The sequence below is a fragment of the Silurus meridionalis genome, chromosome 14, assembly GCF_014805685.1.
Source record: "Silurus meridionalis isolate SWU-2019-XX chromosome 14, ASM1480568v1, whole genome shotgun sequence".
In the NCBI taxonomy this organism is placed as follows: Eukaryota; Metazoa; Chordata; class Actinopteri; order Siluriformes; family Siluridae; genus Silurus; species Silurus meridionalis.
The window spans coordinates 18,196,535-18,211,632 of record NC_060897.1 but is presented as its reverse complement, the minus strand read 5'-3'; the positions used below and the strand labels follow the sequence as shown (position 1 = coordinate 18,211,632).

General features: G+C 37.6%; 1 long non-coding RNA gene across 2 annotated transcripts; it reads right to left on the bottom strand.

The window, feature by feature from the left end:
• Nucleotides 1–3,097: 3,097 nt before the first annotated feature.
• On the bottom strand, nt 3,098–5,847 carry LOC124397020. 2 transcript variants are annotated; one of them, XR_006927871.1, is made up of 3 exons: nt 5,783–5,847; nt 5,474–5,640; nt 3,098–5,212 (listed from the first exon to the last, which is right to left on the bottom strand). It is a non-coding gene; the product is annotated as an uncharacterized LOC124397020 (long non-coding RNA). The 2 variants fall into 2 exon arrangements; XR_006927870.1 differs by lacking the exon at nt 3,098–5,212 and having other exon boundaries at nt 5,457–5,640.
• Nucleotides 5,848–15,098: the final 9,251 nt, after the last annotated feature.

The window sequence follows — 15,098 nt, the reverse complement described above, 5'->3', positions numbered from 1 at the left end:
ATGGAAGCATTTGGTTAAGCAAACATGGGCCATGAAATCCTCAGCTCGGTTGGGTCACCTTTCTAACCAGTGCCTGAAAAACTATGGCGCCAATTGTGACAGCAGTGCGAGTTGTAGGTAAAGAACACAGTGTGTGTTCACAGTGTTTCCTAAAGAAATTTGCAAATGTGGAAAGGACCACTTTTAAATGCATACTTAAGCAAAAACACTGCTGAAGCAGACTGCATTATAGCTGCTGAATTAACACCATGGATCATGATATTAAACACCATGCCAGCAATGTATCTGAGGTATGACTGTTAATCAGTAGGCTGCTTGTCTGATTTATAGTTCACTGAATCATAAATGCAGAGAATTAAATGGATACCTGCTGCAATATGAAACTGTCGGAGGGAGTATTTATGTACTGTCTTTATCAAAATTGTATCAAAACTATGTTCATATTGCCTTGTATTAAAATAAAGCTCTACTCTTTATTTTACCATATGCTTGAATCTGAGCTAGAAGTTGCGTTTTTTTTTTTTTTTTTTCATTACACAAATATTTTTAAACAATTGTGACTTGTGTATTGATGAACAGTAACATCACTATAGTCAGTTACATTAGTCAGTCGCATTAGTCAGTCGCTTAAGCTACAGTATGCGGCCAAATTTTTTGTGGACGCCCAACTATCATACTCATATGGTTCTTCTCCAAAATGTTCCCAGAAAATTTGTAAAGAAGTGTCTTTGTATGCAGTAACATTACAATTTTCTATCATTGGAACAAAGAGGTCCAAACATGTTACAGCATGACTGCCCCTGAGCACAAAGCACACTCAGTGAAGACTTGGTTTGCCAAAGCTGAATGGAAGAACTAAAGTGTCCTACGTAGAGCCCTGAACCATACTGAACAGCATTGGGATGAACTAGAGTGCCCACAAATCCCCAGACCTTCTTATTCAACAGCAGTGCCTGATCTCACAAATGTTCTTGTGGCTAAATAAACAGAATACTCACAGTCACATTCAGAAATCTAGAAGAAAGCTATACCAGAAGAGTGTAGCTTATTATTCAAACAAAGAGGGACTAAAATATGGAATGGGATTGTTGACAAGCACATATGGGTGTAATGGTCAAGAATCCACAAACCTTTGGACAGATTGTGTATTTTTAATTTCTTCTAAATGCTTAAAAAAAGAATGTAAGGAAAAGTTTCCTGGTGCCATTACTTTCTTCAGCAAATAACTTTAATACATTTCTTTCAGCATTATGTTCTCTTAAGAATGGAGTGATTGCATCTTTGTTGTGGACAGATTGTTGATTACGAATCAGACTACCACTTAAACATTTCAGTGTTCAGTCCCAGGATCTTTCTTTAGCATATTATCAGACATTCAAGATGGATTCAAAGTGGACTGCTGATGGGAAACAGCTTCTTTAGTGATTACAGCAACTTGAAACAGGAACTCCCCTGCCTTGTGCCAAGTGAAGGAAAATAAATGGGTTTTACTTCAATGAAACACACAAAACCTCCTCAAATTTGCTGAACAAGCTTTTGCAATATCTGTAAACAATGCATATATGAAGGAGGCCTTCAGTGTTATGAACAGTCACTGAGCCGATGAAAGAAACAAATTGTTACGGAGTTTTATCAAGGCCTAAATCTGCATTTGATTTAGTTTTGGATAGCCATGTGCTGACTTCTATGAGCTTTTTGTTGAAGAACAAATACAGAGTACAGCTGGATAAAACATAGCTGAGTCTAATGAAAACATTAAATGTGTGTTAGGGCATTGGGTGTCCACTCTAAACAAGAAAAGGTGGTAATTCCACATTGTTCGCTGCTTTGCATGGAATTCTCATAGTATTTGCATGGTTCTCTAATGACTTTGTCATCGTCGGCCTGATCACGGATGATTATGACGACAGGGAGTACAGAGGACTGATCCAGAACTTTGTGGACTGGTGCCAACAGAGCTGCCTCCAGATAAATGCAGGGAAAACAAAAGAACTGGTGGTGGATTTCCGTAGGCACAAAAGAACTTCACTATCACCAGTGAACATTCAGGGAAAGGACATTGTGAGAGTGGACTCTTATAAATACCTGGGCATTCATCTGAACAGCAAACTGGACTGGACGGATAATATTGAAGCAATTTGCTCTAAGTCTGCAGCACATTCAGACATGCAAGACCAGCCAATCTGAAACTACCTCAGCCTCGTCCTATTTTACAACGTCCAATAAGATCTAATTATCTCATTATATCTTATAAACACAGTGTATCATACTCTCAGGCTCCTTGCAGATGCATAAGCACCTTCATTCACCTCGGTGGGCTAGCTCAAATCAGCACCTACTCACAACTGTTGTGCCTTTCAGAGTATGCCCATGAAGTGTGGTGGCACTAACCCATGCAACAAGTGGTTGCCTTCCAGAGTTTTTTTATTTTTTACCTCCAGTCATATTTTCAGGTGTAAGGTGAGTTGGCTCTTCATGACTTCTGTGGCATGTTTTCTGGTGAATAGGAGTGAAATAGAAAAGAAAGAGGGTTTATACTTGTCACATGATCTTTCACAGCAAAGTTAAATCCTTTCTTTACATATCCCAGCAATGTTAGGAAGCTGGGGTCAGAGCACAGAGTCAGCTATGTTACAGCACCCCTGGAGCACAGAGGGTTAGGGGCCTTGCTTAGGGGGCCCCAAGAGTGGCGGCTTGGTGATACTAGAGCTTAAACCTCCGACCTTCTGTAACCCAGAGCCTTCGCTACTGAGCTACTGCCTCCCCAAGTATGTGTAAATGTATTTGTGGATCTGTGAATCTTTTTTGAATGGATCATTCAGAATCCAGACGAACAAAACGATTGGCAGAAAGGCTCCTGGTAAAAAATGAGCTAGATGTCAATGGTATTAAAAGCAAATACATCATGTTACCATATGGCATGTATATGCAAGTGTGTATTACATAAATTTGCCTAATATACCTAATCTTATAAATGTATTCATAATTAAAGTGAACCAGTGGCAATTAATGACAAAGTGAAAGAGTGGTCTAAACTTTCTCTCTCTCTCTCTCTCTCTCTCTCTCTCTCTCTCTGTCTCTCTCATGCCAGCCCCCACACTCGTTTCCAGATTGCTAAGGTAAGTGTAGTGGTTAGATTCCCATGCTATTTTCATGCACCCGTAACTGTACAAGCCTCACAAAACCCCACTGTAAGCTGAAATCCACACTGAGAAGCGGATCAACTATTGGCAGCCAGAAATGTTAGCACAAGTTCACAGCCAGAGGCACAAGCTGATATGAAAGTTTTATATTTCAATTGTCTAATCTTTTTTTCATGGTCTATAGGTACTCTAAACAATTAAAACGGTTAGGCAATTTTAACATTACAATATAATTATATTATTTTATTGTATTTTGTAAATTACTGCATAAGAGATTTTCACATTCTTGTAGCATAAAGTTAGCAAACATTAGCAAACTAGCATGATGACTTTACATTTCATTGCAAGCTAACTCTATTCTGTGTCTAATGGCTTATTCTAAACATTTTTGTTCTTGTCTTCAGTAACCACATTATTGCAGTAAAGGCCATGCCAAATCCGGAGCCCTGAAACGCTCTCTGGGAATACACCCAGTTGGGATGCCAGCTCATCACAAGGCACCACATGCATTCATTCATACACATTCACACACAACTGGAACGTTCTTGGAATGTGACTCAGGATTGAACCTGTGGACCCTGGGGCTGTGCATTGGCAAAAGAACCAACTGTGACACATTGCTGAAAATGAATGAATGAATGAATAAAAAACTAATAAAAATGTAGCCATGTTTTTGTCCTGGTTTGGGTTGAAGTGAAGGTGGAGCTTAGCTCAGGATTACTAAGAATAATATAATGCTGTTGGAAAAGTCTGTCCACTGTACACACATATTTCCATCTTATTCATTGACTGTTTGGCCAAAAAATGTGTGGACAATAGTATACGTAGACAACTTCAAGGAAGGTTTTTCCACCTGTTTTTGGAACACGGCTTTAGAGATTTTTGTCTATTGTCCCACAAAAGCTTAGTGAAACCAAGTACTAATGTCAGGGGAGAAGGTTTTGCATTAAGGTCAATTTCTTCTACCCTATACTTGCCAAAGTGGATTTGTGAACAGGAGCAATGTCATAGAATGGGCTCTTTAAAGTATAGCAAATCCACCGACTAGCATGTTGGAAGGCAACAAGAATACAAGGAGAACAAGCTATTAATTCATACATTTTTATGTTTTCCAATTATGTCACGTACAGTACATCCCTTATGTTTTTATTAAACTGTGACGTCAATAAATCTTGGTCTAAAGATCCCTGAGCCAACAGTCAGGTGGAAATTAGAGAGGAGCTAACGCTTCACTGAACTGAAGCATGTTCTAATAATAATTCGATGACTGTTATAATTGATTACGAATGTTAAAATGGAAAAACACACATCTAAGTTAATTCTGTGTAGTTTTTCTTTTTTTTATAGTTCAGATGTTTATGTTTTGATGCTATGTGATTTATATTGCACATTTGAAGTATTCCACTTTCACAGCTGCTACCATTTTATGAACGCACAAATATCAGCTTTCTCAGTGCCCAGAAAGGCATCTTACAGTGTTACTTTTCATGCACTGTGGAGGTATCGAGTGCCAGGTTAGATATTAGGTGTGCAAAATTATTTTTGGTTTGCACTGTGATGAGAAAACCTCCATTTATTGCAACTCCAGATAGCACCATGTTGTTAGTGCGGACAGACAAATGTTTGCAAAACTTGAAAGGTCCTTTGGTCATTTTATTTTTCATTTTAAAAGTAAATGTCTGTTTTTTGTATTAGCTTTGCTAGCTACATTGTATGGACAAAAGTTTGTGGACATTAGGCCACAAACCACAAAGCCATAGCACGTGCATTTTTTAACATCCTACTCCACATTCAGTTCATTTAAGGTTAGAATTCATTGTTGTCGACAGTTGTATATAGATGGCCCCTAATGGATGCTGTATGAATTTACTGTGCCTTAAAAGCACTAGCAGGTGTGGGGTGCAGCTGAGGCTTGCTCAGTGTTACATCTGTCATTGTTCTTTGGTTGACATTAACAATAAAGGTGCAGCTGCGAGAACAATTGCTGGCATGTGTTTGAGCTCTGCAACACCCACACAGGAACATCACGGCCTTCCTGCACTTGCATTTCACACACATCTCAAGTCATTCTAAGAATACACATCAGCATTAGTGATTTTATGGCATATTTTGTGCAATTGCTTTAAATACTCAAAGACTGTAAATAAACATTTTCAGAGAAGTTTATGAGGGAATTTAGCTATTTTGAGCATGTTTTAATTAAAGTTTGATCTATCATTAAAGTGTGAATGATTGATTTCAAAATGAAAATGCAATGCATGGAAAAAAAACAATGTATCTACTTAAAAAAAAGTAAGTATAAAGTATATTGAATATATTTAAAAACGTACTCAATTTATTTGTATAATGGCCATAATAAGCTGGTAACACGGTTCAGTCCTAAACGCCGCATTTGCCACTCTATTATGAACACATGCAGGCTGCAGACAGTCTGATACAGATGATGTTCACTTGGTCTTCATTACCTCTATGACCTCCTGCACAACAGGTCTGCATACTGAAACACATGGTTGATGAGAGAGGTATAGAAGACAACAACTAAATTGATTCAGGATGCCCATGGGAACTCAAATAATAACTCTTTACAATCATAGTGAGCATAATAAAAAACCCATTTAAGAATGCAAAACAGGTCAGACCTTGAAGTGGACAGGCTACAGTCACATAAGGGTCTATTCATGACAGCCACGAACAGGAACCTGAGGCTATGGCAGGAAGAAAAAAAAAAGAAAAACATCAGAAATGCTTTTCTGCTTACCACTTTTGGAAAGAGTTGTTATTCGAGTTCTTAACACCATATAGATAATTGTATTGGGACACCTGATTTTTCCAGGCATATGTGGTTCTTTGCCATACTGTTAGCACAAAGTTGGAGGCACACAATTGTAAAGGATGTATTTGGATACGTTAGCAAAACATTTTTCCTTCACCTGAAGTAGGAGATTTAAACCTGTTCCAGCATGACAATGCCCCTGTCCGCCAAGCACATTCTGTATAATGTTAATGAACCTTGTACATTTACATAGAGTCATACAATCAAATGTTGGACCAGGGGGAAAGGGTAGCTTAGTGGTTAAGGCTTTGGACTTTTGATCAGAAGGTTGTGAAGTCAAATCTTAGCCACAACAAACTGCCACTCTTGGGGCCCCTGAGCAAGGCCCTTAATCCCATAGCTGTCCAAATACCGTAAATTGTACTTGTCTCATAAACCTTTAATTTGATCTATTTATTGGACAAATTAAGCATTAGATTTCGCCCTGGTGCTCCAAAGCTAACTTAGTTAACCAATTTCATGCTACCAAACATGTCTGACTTGTGTAAAGGTCATTAAAAAAAAAATTCTAATCCACCTATACACACACAACTGCCTGGGATTGATTTAAAGGTTGTAAAGATAATATACAGTGTAAATGCAATCTGAAGATGAACTAGTTTATGTTAAATGGGGTGTGAAATGCTATTCAAGCTTTATACACTGGATGGACCGGTTAAACCCATTGAAATCTCAATTTGTGCAAATCCACATCCAGCCAAAAATTTTGAGTAAGGTTTTGACCAATTATTGTTTTTTCTTTTTTTCCGCTGCTTATATTCAATATTTCATTTGTACAGTTCACCATGTTTAACAAGTAAAACAAATAGCATCCCTAATAAGCAAACCAAATGCAACAGGGGTGAAAAAAATAAACCAAACTCAGATGATTTCAGGAGGAAACCGTCAGAGGAACCAGGCACAAAAGGAAACCCATCCTCATCTGGTTATACTTTGACACAAAAGAAAACATGGTATCTATTTAATGTTGGATGTTCTGTCTTCCTCAGATTGGGTGTTAAACTTTACATCCCATAGTCTAATAACATGGCTAGCAAGGACTCTCTCTTTACATGATTAATTTTTGAAGTCACCTTCTCTCACAAACTCTATATAAAAACTTACATTCATTAACAATCACAAAGTGCAATGTATCTGCTTAATACCACAGAGGACACATTATTCATGAAAACTCAGTGGTTGTGTGTTATTGTTCGAGAATTTATTTCAACTCCCATTATTTATATCCAAAGCAGACATGATAATGTGGTACTCGGCAATGGAGGACTGTTGATTCAATGTAGTAGGATATCAGTGGATAAGAAAAATGCTGACATGGCATGCTGAGATTACAGCAGAATCTCTTAAAGACCAGTGAAATCACATGTAGGAGTTCAACACAGTTCAAACACACCTCATACCTCAAACATTTTTTTTTCTCAGTTTAGAAAATGTAATTACCAACAGAATTCCAGAAGATGTGGGAAGAACAACATATGGCTGGAAATGTCATGTGCCCCAATACTTTTGTCCAACTAGTGTATCTAGGTATAAAAATACTGTTGTATACACAATGCACGTATATGTTATTTGGGGAATATATATAAATATATATATATATATATATATATATATATATATATATATATATATATATATATATATATATATATATATATTATACAGTGACAAAGTTTTATCACTCCACCAAATCTCTCTCTCTCTCTCTCTCTCTCTCTCTCTCTCTCGCTCTCTCTGTCTTCCCCTCTTTCAATCCTCTCAGTAAGAGCTCACAGACCATAAGAGCACTTCTGGTGTCTCCTCATCAGAAGTGTGCAGGTGTTTTCCAGCACTTCAGCACATGGTTCTTATTCTCCTTCGCTCCCTCTTTCCATCTTTCATGATCTAATTGTATGAAATCGCTCTTGTATTCGCTCCCCCCCATGCTGCTTGAAACTGTAAACACCCGAGACATTTGTCATGGATTTCAAAACCACCTGACCCCCTGTGCACTAAAAATGCTATTTTTAGATGCTGGCAAAAACTTCTGCTGTGTACGCTTTCGGAAAATAGGTTAAGCACGTCGAATGTTTGAGGGCGTGGCAGTGAGTGTATCGTGCATACACATAATCCTGGTGGGTATGAGTGTATGCTACAGTTTTGTTTAGCAGTTGATTAGCAATAAAATTCTTTTGACATCTCATTAACACAAAACTCTGACGGATAAAAACCTGGTCAACCAGATACTTAACGCTATTCAGGTTTAATATCGATCTGGGCAATGAAATCAATTTGATAATGATTTTTAGGTGCCCCCAAAAACCTGTGTACATCACAAATGTTTTATTTACTTTTGTCGTTTTTCTTTCCTTAATTTTTTATTTATTTCCGTAATCATTCATGCATGTTAGAATATCAATTGTCCTGGCATCATGTCATGCAACTATTTGTTTTGTTTTGTTTTTGTTTAAAGTCCTCGCATCTTAAATTTATATAATATAACGTGAGTTCTGAGACTGTGACTTTAATGATGTCCTCATTGTATTCCTTTTCTCAATACTGAAGTATTTAGATGGAAGCTTATTCTACAATTCTGTTGATTGTATGTGTGTGCATTTGTGTGTGTCTGTGTATACGTGTGCTTGTGAGTGAACAGGCTGAGTGCCAGAAAACAGAGTGTTTCCAGACTTGAGGAAAACTTGGAATATGAACAAGGACTCTCCATAAAACCTAATGATTGTGTGGTTTGTCGATTTGTTGTTTTCAGGATCCCAAGAGGAAGTCATTCACTCTTTTTTTTCCCCTTTTTATATCAACTCTTATCCAGAACTAATACTCAATTACTTTTCTTTGACACGTTTCCATCATCTTTCAGTAATATACAATTGAAAACAAAAAGCAGAGACGTAGACAGGCTGGTAGACATCGACATAGCACAGAGAGAGAGAGAGAGAGAGAGAGAGAGAGAGTGTTAATTTATTCCTACTTTTTGTTTCTGTATGTGGGCCACGTCAAGTTTGACTCTATGAAATTTTAGATTTTCTTCTACCTTTAGTTTGGTCAATGCAAACTGAAGGGCCTTATGCAATAGACATCAGGAAATTGCTAAATAATGTCTTAGCCTGTGTTTTATAAGTAGGGATAAAGCATGACAGGGAATATGAAAACAATCAACGACAGGGTCAAGTACTGCATTTTGAACTGTTTTTATTCTATGCCACATTAAAACATTTATTCTTTGGTACAAACAATTTATTTCATTGTTAATAAGCATAATATAATGTCATTGTTGTAGATTATCCTCAAAACAGGCTGCTTCCAGCTATTACTTCTGCCATAGCACTGAACTGCACGCCTCAACAATGATAGCACTATAATAAATGGCCATTCTGTGCCACTAAGATGAGGATGGGTTCCCTTTTGAGTCTAGTTCCTCTCAAGGTTTCTTCTTCATGCCATCTTAGAGAGCTTTACTTCAGTTGTGCATTAAGAATCAACTTCAAATTATAAGAAATAAACTTATAGGCACTAAACTTTTCTTTTACAACATCATAAACGCTTTATCTCTGTAAAGCTGCTTTGAGACAATGTCCATTGTTAAAATTGCGCTAGTAATAAAAATGAATTAAATTAATTTAATTTAATTCAAATAGGTGCCACATCACCATTATGTCTTTGTTTCTGTATTGAAGTAAATCAAACAAAACAATTCAGTACGTCATGTCAACAAAAAATAGGGAGGCACTAAAGGTTTTTCACCATAGCAATGATTGCATGGTTTTCATTAAAGAACTACTGCATTTACTATTAGCTTTAGATAATACAGGGTCCCTGTGTAAATAGTTGCTATAGAAACATAACAGACTGCAGTAAGCGCATTAATATAAACCTGTGAACTGAAATAAATGCCAGCACTACAGTCAGAGTTGCAGTTAGAATATGACTCACTATCTTTGGACCAAGCAGAATAAGAGATCCTACAGTGTTATGTGATATGATGCTAGCAAGCATAATCTTTAAAGTTTATGATATATTGATTGAATATAGCAACTAATAGGGCAGACGTTGTAAAAGAGGTAAGGGGCAGGTAAAATGAGAATACAAGTTAATTTATTTATTCACTTTCATTAAATCCCATCTCCACCGTTTCTCTAGAGTTTTGTTCCCCATTTCAAAGAAATGTGTTGTAGGATGATTGGCATTTCATAACTCATAGTGTGTGGTTGCATAATTGTACTGCCCCCTGACCCATCAAAGTCTGTCCTTTGCATTGTGCCCTGAATTATCCCATGACAGTGTGTTGGGATGGACCACTGGATGAATCGATTGATGTTAACATTTTCGGTTTAAACAGCTGTCTGCTACAAAGAATTACTTATGAATTACCTGTTCCCTAAGTGACTTTGTTGCACACAATCAACCAGTTTGCACTGACCCCACCCTGTATTCCACACCTTTAGGATAAATGCCACATTTTGCACATTTTGTAAACTAAATTAAAAGGATTGCACATTTTTCACTAAAGGTTTAAAGAGAGTTTCGGGGGTGGTAAAAAAAAATAAAATCAGACTTCATCTCATCCTCATTACTCATTTTACCCTGGTAAGAGTCAGGATGGATGCAGGGTTGATTCCCATGAATTACTGGGTGCTGTTGTATAAAAAGCAACAGCACACTAACAATCATGCTGTTCTACTCAAAAACACTGACTACTGACTGTGATGAAACACAGCTGTACCAATATTTTTGGCTACTACTCATACATTTTTATTCTCATGAAAATAACAGCTGTTTAAAACACACACTTCTTCATGTGCTGTATCAACTGTATATAAGAATATATGATTCACCGTGTTCACGTCAAACTCTGAATTGTACCTGCAACTTTTTTTCAATATAAGCACGCAATAAAACGCCCCTCCAAGGCCATGTGAAAGGTCGCCATCTGTTGTAGATTTTCTTTCGCAGCTCCTGACTGCTTAAGGAAATCTATACTGGCTCTGTAGTGGTGCAACGGACCCTCTTCCTGCGCCTCTTGCTAATAGGATGTGATGGTTTGCTGCTGAACTAAAGGCTGTCCTCCTACACAGGTCGGAGTGAATAACTGTTCTTTTAAGGCCTTTTGGTTGTCTGACAAGTGGGAAATCAACCTCCATTAGCCCCTTTCCACTTTGTGAAGAACTTGAATTGCTGTGACAAACCTTGTCTTTGAGTCATTTATTTTTTTTTATTTTTTGCAGGACACCTTGGTTAAAACTGAAAACAAAAAATGCTTTTGGGACGTTTCCTGTTGAAACAGTAGCATGTGGTTTAGTAAGTTGCTTGTTCAGATGACATAATCTCAGTGCTTCTACATTCATTTCCTTCCTCTACAAGTGTTCTGTCATCTGAAAGTAAACCTACCCCCTTGCTGATTCTTGGATTTTTTTTCCATCATGTAAACGTTATATGCGCAAATATTTTCTGAATGAGGAAACCATCCTCAGCAAAAGCAGCGTTGGGTTTCCTTCATAAGTGCCCAAGGCGAAAAAGGATCCTTGGGACTCTGATTTATTGCTGCCATTTTAGTCTGTGTTTTTTTGCAAGCTCATGCAGTTGTGCAGGAAACACGACGGTGACTGTGAACAATTTATTCTTTTATAAAACAACGCTTTTAAATGGAAAAAAAGATTAGCAAGGATGAACAGGCACACATGCCTGTGGTTACAGTGACCAGTGTTCCTGTCCTTTCTTCTCTTCAGATCTGCCTGGTTTATCCTGACAACCTAGCTCTGGATGGAGTCCTTCTTAATTGAGACCACACTGTGCAGCTGGGGATGGTTTCAGAGCTACAGCCTAAAGATCCATGAAGCCACTGAGCAATTCAAAAACTTTGAGGACTGATTTGGTGTGTAATTAATATCAACAATCTACTTCAGTGGCTTAGAACCACAGGTTGCATGAATTGTTCTGCATTTATGCACTTATTACTACACACCTCAACAACCTGACTGAAATGTGCCACCCAGATGAGGATGGTTTTCCTTTTGAGTCTAGTTCTTCTCAAGGTTTCTTCCCCATGCATCTCAGGGAGTTTTTCCACACCACACTTGCCACTGGCTTTTTCATTAGGGATAAACAATTATAAAGAACTAACTAACAATGGGCAATAAACCTACACATTCTTTAATATATATATATATATATATATATATATATATATATATATATATATATATATATATATATATTGTCTTGCCCTGCACCTCTGGGGTTCAAAGTTTGATGCCCACATGTGCTCTGTGTTTGTGTATGTGTGGAGCTTGCAAGTCTTTTTGTGCTTTGGAGATTTCCTCCAGGTTTTCTCCCCAATCCAAATAGACAGACATCATTGTGTAAGTGTGTATACAGTGCATGCCCTCATCCAGGCTGTCCCTTGCCTTAAGCCCACTGGTATGGAGAATATCAGAATAATTAGCATAGAAAATGGAGGGATGACTGAATGAATATGAATGGATGAGGTATATGTGACCAGAATATGCTATACTCATAAAATGGCTGCTCCCAAAGTGATTTGCAAAAAAATGAACCAGTTTACATTGACCCAACGCTGTGTTCCACACCTTACCACATGTTGCACATTTTAAATATAGACATAACAGATGCGAACCTCTGTGAAGCCTCTTAGTAAATCAGCTTACACTTTCTTCTCAGTCATGATTAAGTCGGCACATTTTTACACAAAGCTCATGTTTAGCTAGATAGCTAGTTAAGTTTTACAACAGCCAAGTTATAAGTTTTCTATAAGGATGCTCTTTTAATCGCAATATTATAACTACTGTAATTAGTGTCCCATTTGAACAAGCCTTGAAGGAAGAGTTTTTGATATACTGTATGTATACTTTTGGTAAATGAAATGAGGAACTTATTTCTACAATGGCTAAGACCAAACAGGATTCTCCACAGATCCAATCCACGCTGCAGTGAGCTAGTGTTTAGCTACTGCAATAATAACAACCACCACATTAATAATAATGATAAGCTCAAAATGTATAACATATTAAATTTAATCATTTAATATTTAATTTAATTATTTAATCAATAATCTTTGAATTGACTAGATAGCACATAGATTGTTAAATGAATCACTGAGCTAGATACTGTACCTCTTTAGCTATTTATGTTTAAATGCTTCTGTGACAGTTCCCTGCTATGATGACCCAGCTATATGTCTTGTAATATTTTTAAGGAATTATTGAACTTAACGTTACGTAATGTTTATCTGCAGCAGTCAGAGCCTCTCTTAAGCTAGCTAGCTAATTTCACTGTCTGTGTTTAACTAGCGAAACGAAAACCTTTCTGTGTAACGCTAACCGGCCTGCTCTGTTTACCACCTTATTTCTATCAGCTATCTATATTTAGCTAACAACAGTATACAGTAGGTTGCAACAATAGTTATCAAGCTAGCACAGGCTAGCTAAGTTAGGGCATACTGTACAGTGCATTAATGATGTTAAAGTATTTTTTTATTTTATATTTATTTGATTTTAATCTGGCACAAGAATGACAGCTAAAATAAGGGCAATTTGTTTCACATTCTGTCCAAGAGATACTTCCAAAATGTTTAAAAACAGCTTTTTGTGATTTATTTGACACTCCAGGAGTTGAGTAGAGTCGACAGGATCGTTCACGCGGGTAGTTTGTAATCGGAGGACGATATGGCTCTCAGCTCGCAAGCTATAATAACACGTTCCTTTATTTGTCTTGAGGTAGTCTGGCTCGAGCGGCAGCCCCAATGAGGCAGCATGACTTCACACACGTGGGAGCAGGCCCTCTGAAAGTAGTGTGCTTGTTTAAGCCTGTGGCGAAGTGGTGACACCTCAAATGTCAGCTTGATTCTGTTACTGAGCCTCTGGGGTTTACATGGGAAAAAGCCAAACGTCATCCGATTCGGGATCATGGCTAGTAAGGTTCTCCTGTACGCCGATGATTTTCTTCTGCATCGTCTGTAGTGCCTTTGTCAGTGTCAGTGTGTATGTGTGTGTGTGTGTGTGTGTGTGTGTGTGTGTGTGTGTGTGTGTGTGTGAGTGAGTGTGTAAAGGGGAACTCCATTTTGACCAGGCATGGCTCCAGCACTCTCTCTTTTCCCATATGATGACTCATAGAAACGTGTTGGGGAATTTTAGTCCATGTGAAAACATTAAACCAGGCTGATTTCCACCCCCAACAACTCCTTTTTTATCAGTGAAACAATAGTTCAAACTTTCCAACAAGCTAATTAGCAGCATTTGTGCTGTAATTAATATGACAGAAGTAATGTTTTAATATAATCAGTTATCTAGTGAGGAATAAATGTTCTCATTAAACCCACCAAAGGGGTCTTTATGAATAATGTGAAGCATGTGTTAATAGTTCTCTAGCTCTTATGTTTCTACACAGTTGTCTTTTTTCCTTCAAATCTATTAAATATGATTTTTAAGCATAAAACACTGCTAAGCTGTTATATGTTTTGGACATTTTGGCTATGAAGTGTATGCCAGGAGGGGGGTGTTTTGCTTCTCCGGGTAGGATGGAGTGGAATGACATTTGGTGGTGATCTGCTTTTCAAGCCAAACGTGAAAACAGAAACAGATCGTGGCATTTGCATTCTTGCGCTAAAAGATTATTAAAATCCTTGCCGAAAACACTTAGTGTGGAGCGGTGGTGTTAGTGTTGGAAGGGATAGAAGTTGGTTTTGTTGGTGATGGAGGTTGGTGCTGGAAGAAAAGGTGGTGTTGGTGGAGGGGGTTGGTTTTGGTGGAGGAGTTTGGTGTTGGTGGATGGTGGTGATAATGGTGGAAATTTTCACCAAGATCCTGCTGGGTTTCCAGTGACTTTTCTGCTACCTGTTAATTCCAACAGTGCAAAGGTTTAGTTATTCAGATATCCTGAAGCCGAGGAACTCTTGAAGCATTAAAGTTTATTTAAAATCTCCTGGAGACTTTTGTCATAAATGTTGAATAAAGACCTCCTCGCAGACATACCATCATCAACCATTTTTTGCAATCAATAAAGTTTGATCTTTTCCTACCTGTTAACTGAAAATGCAAGCAATGAAAGAGAAGGAAAAAATAATTTAAAAAGGAAAAAAAAGATTTTATAAGTGAACACACTTTTATAATGAG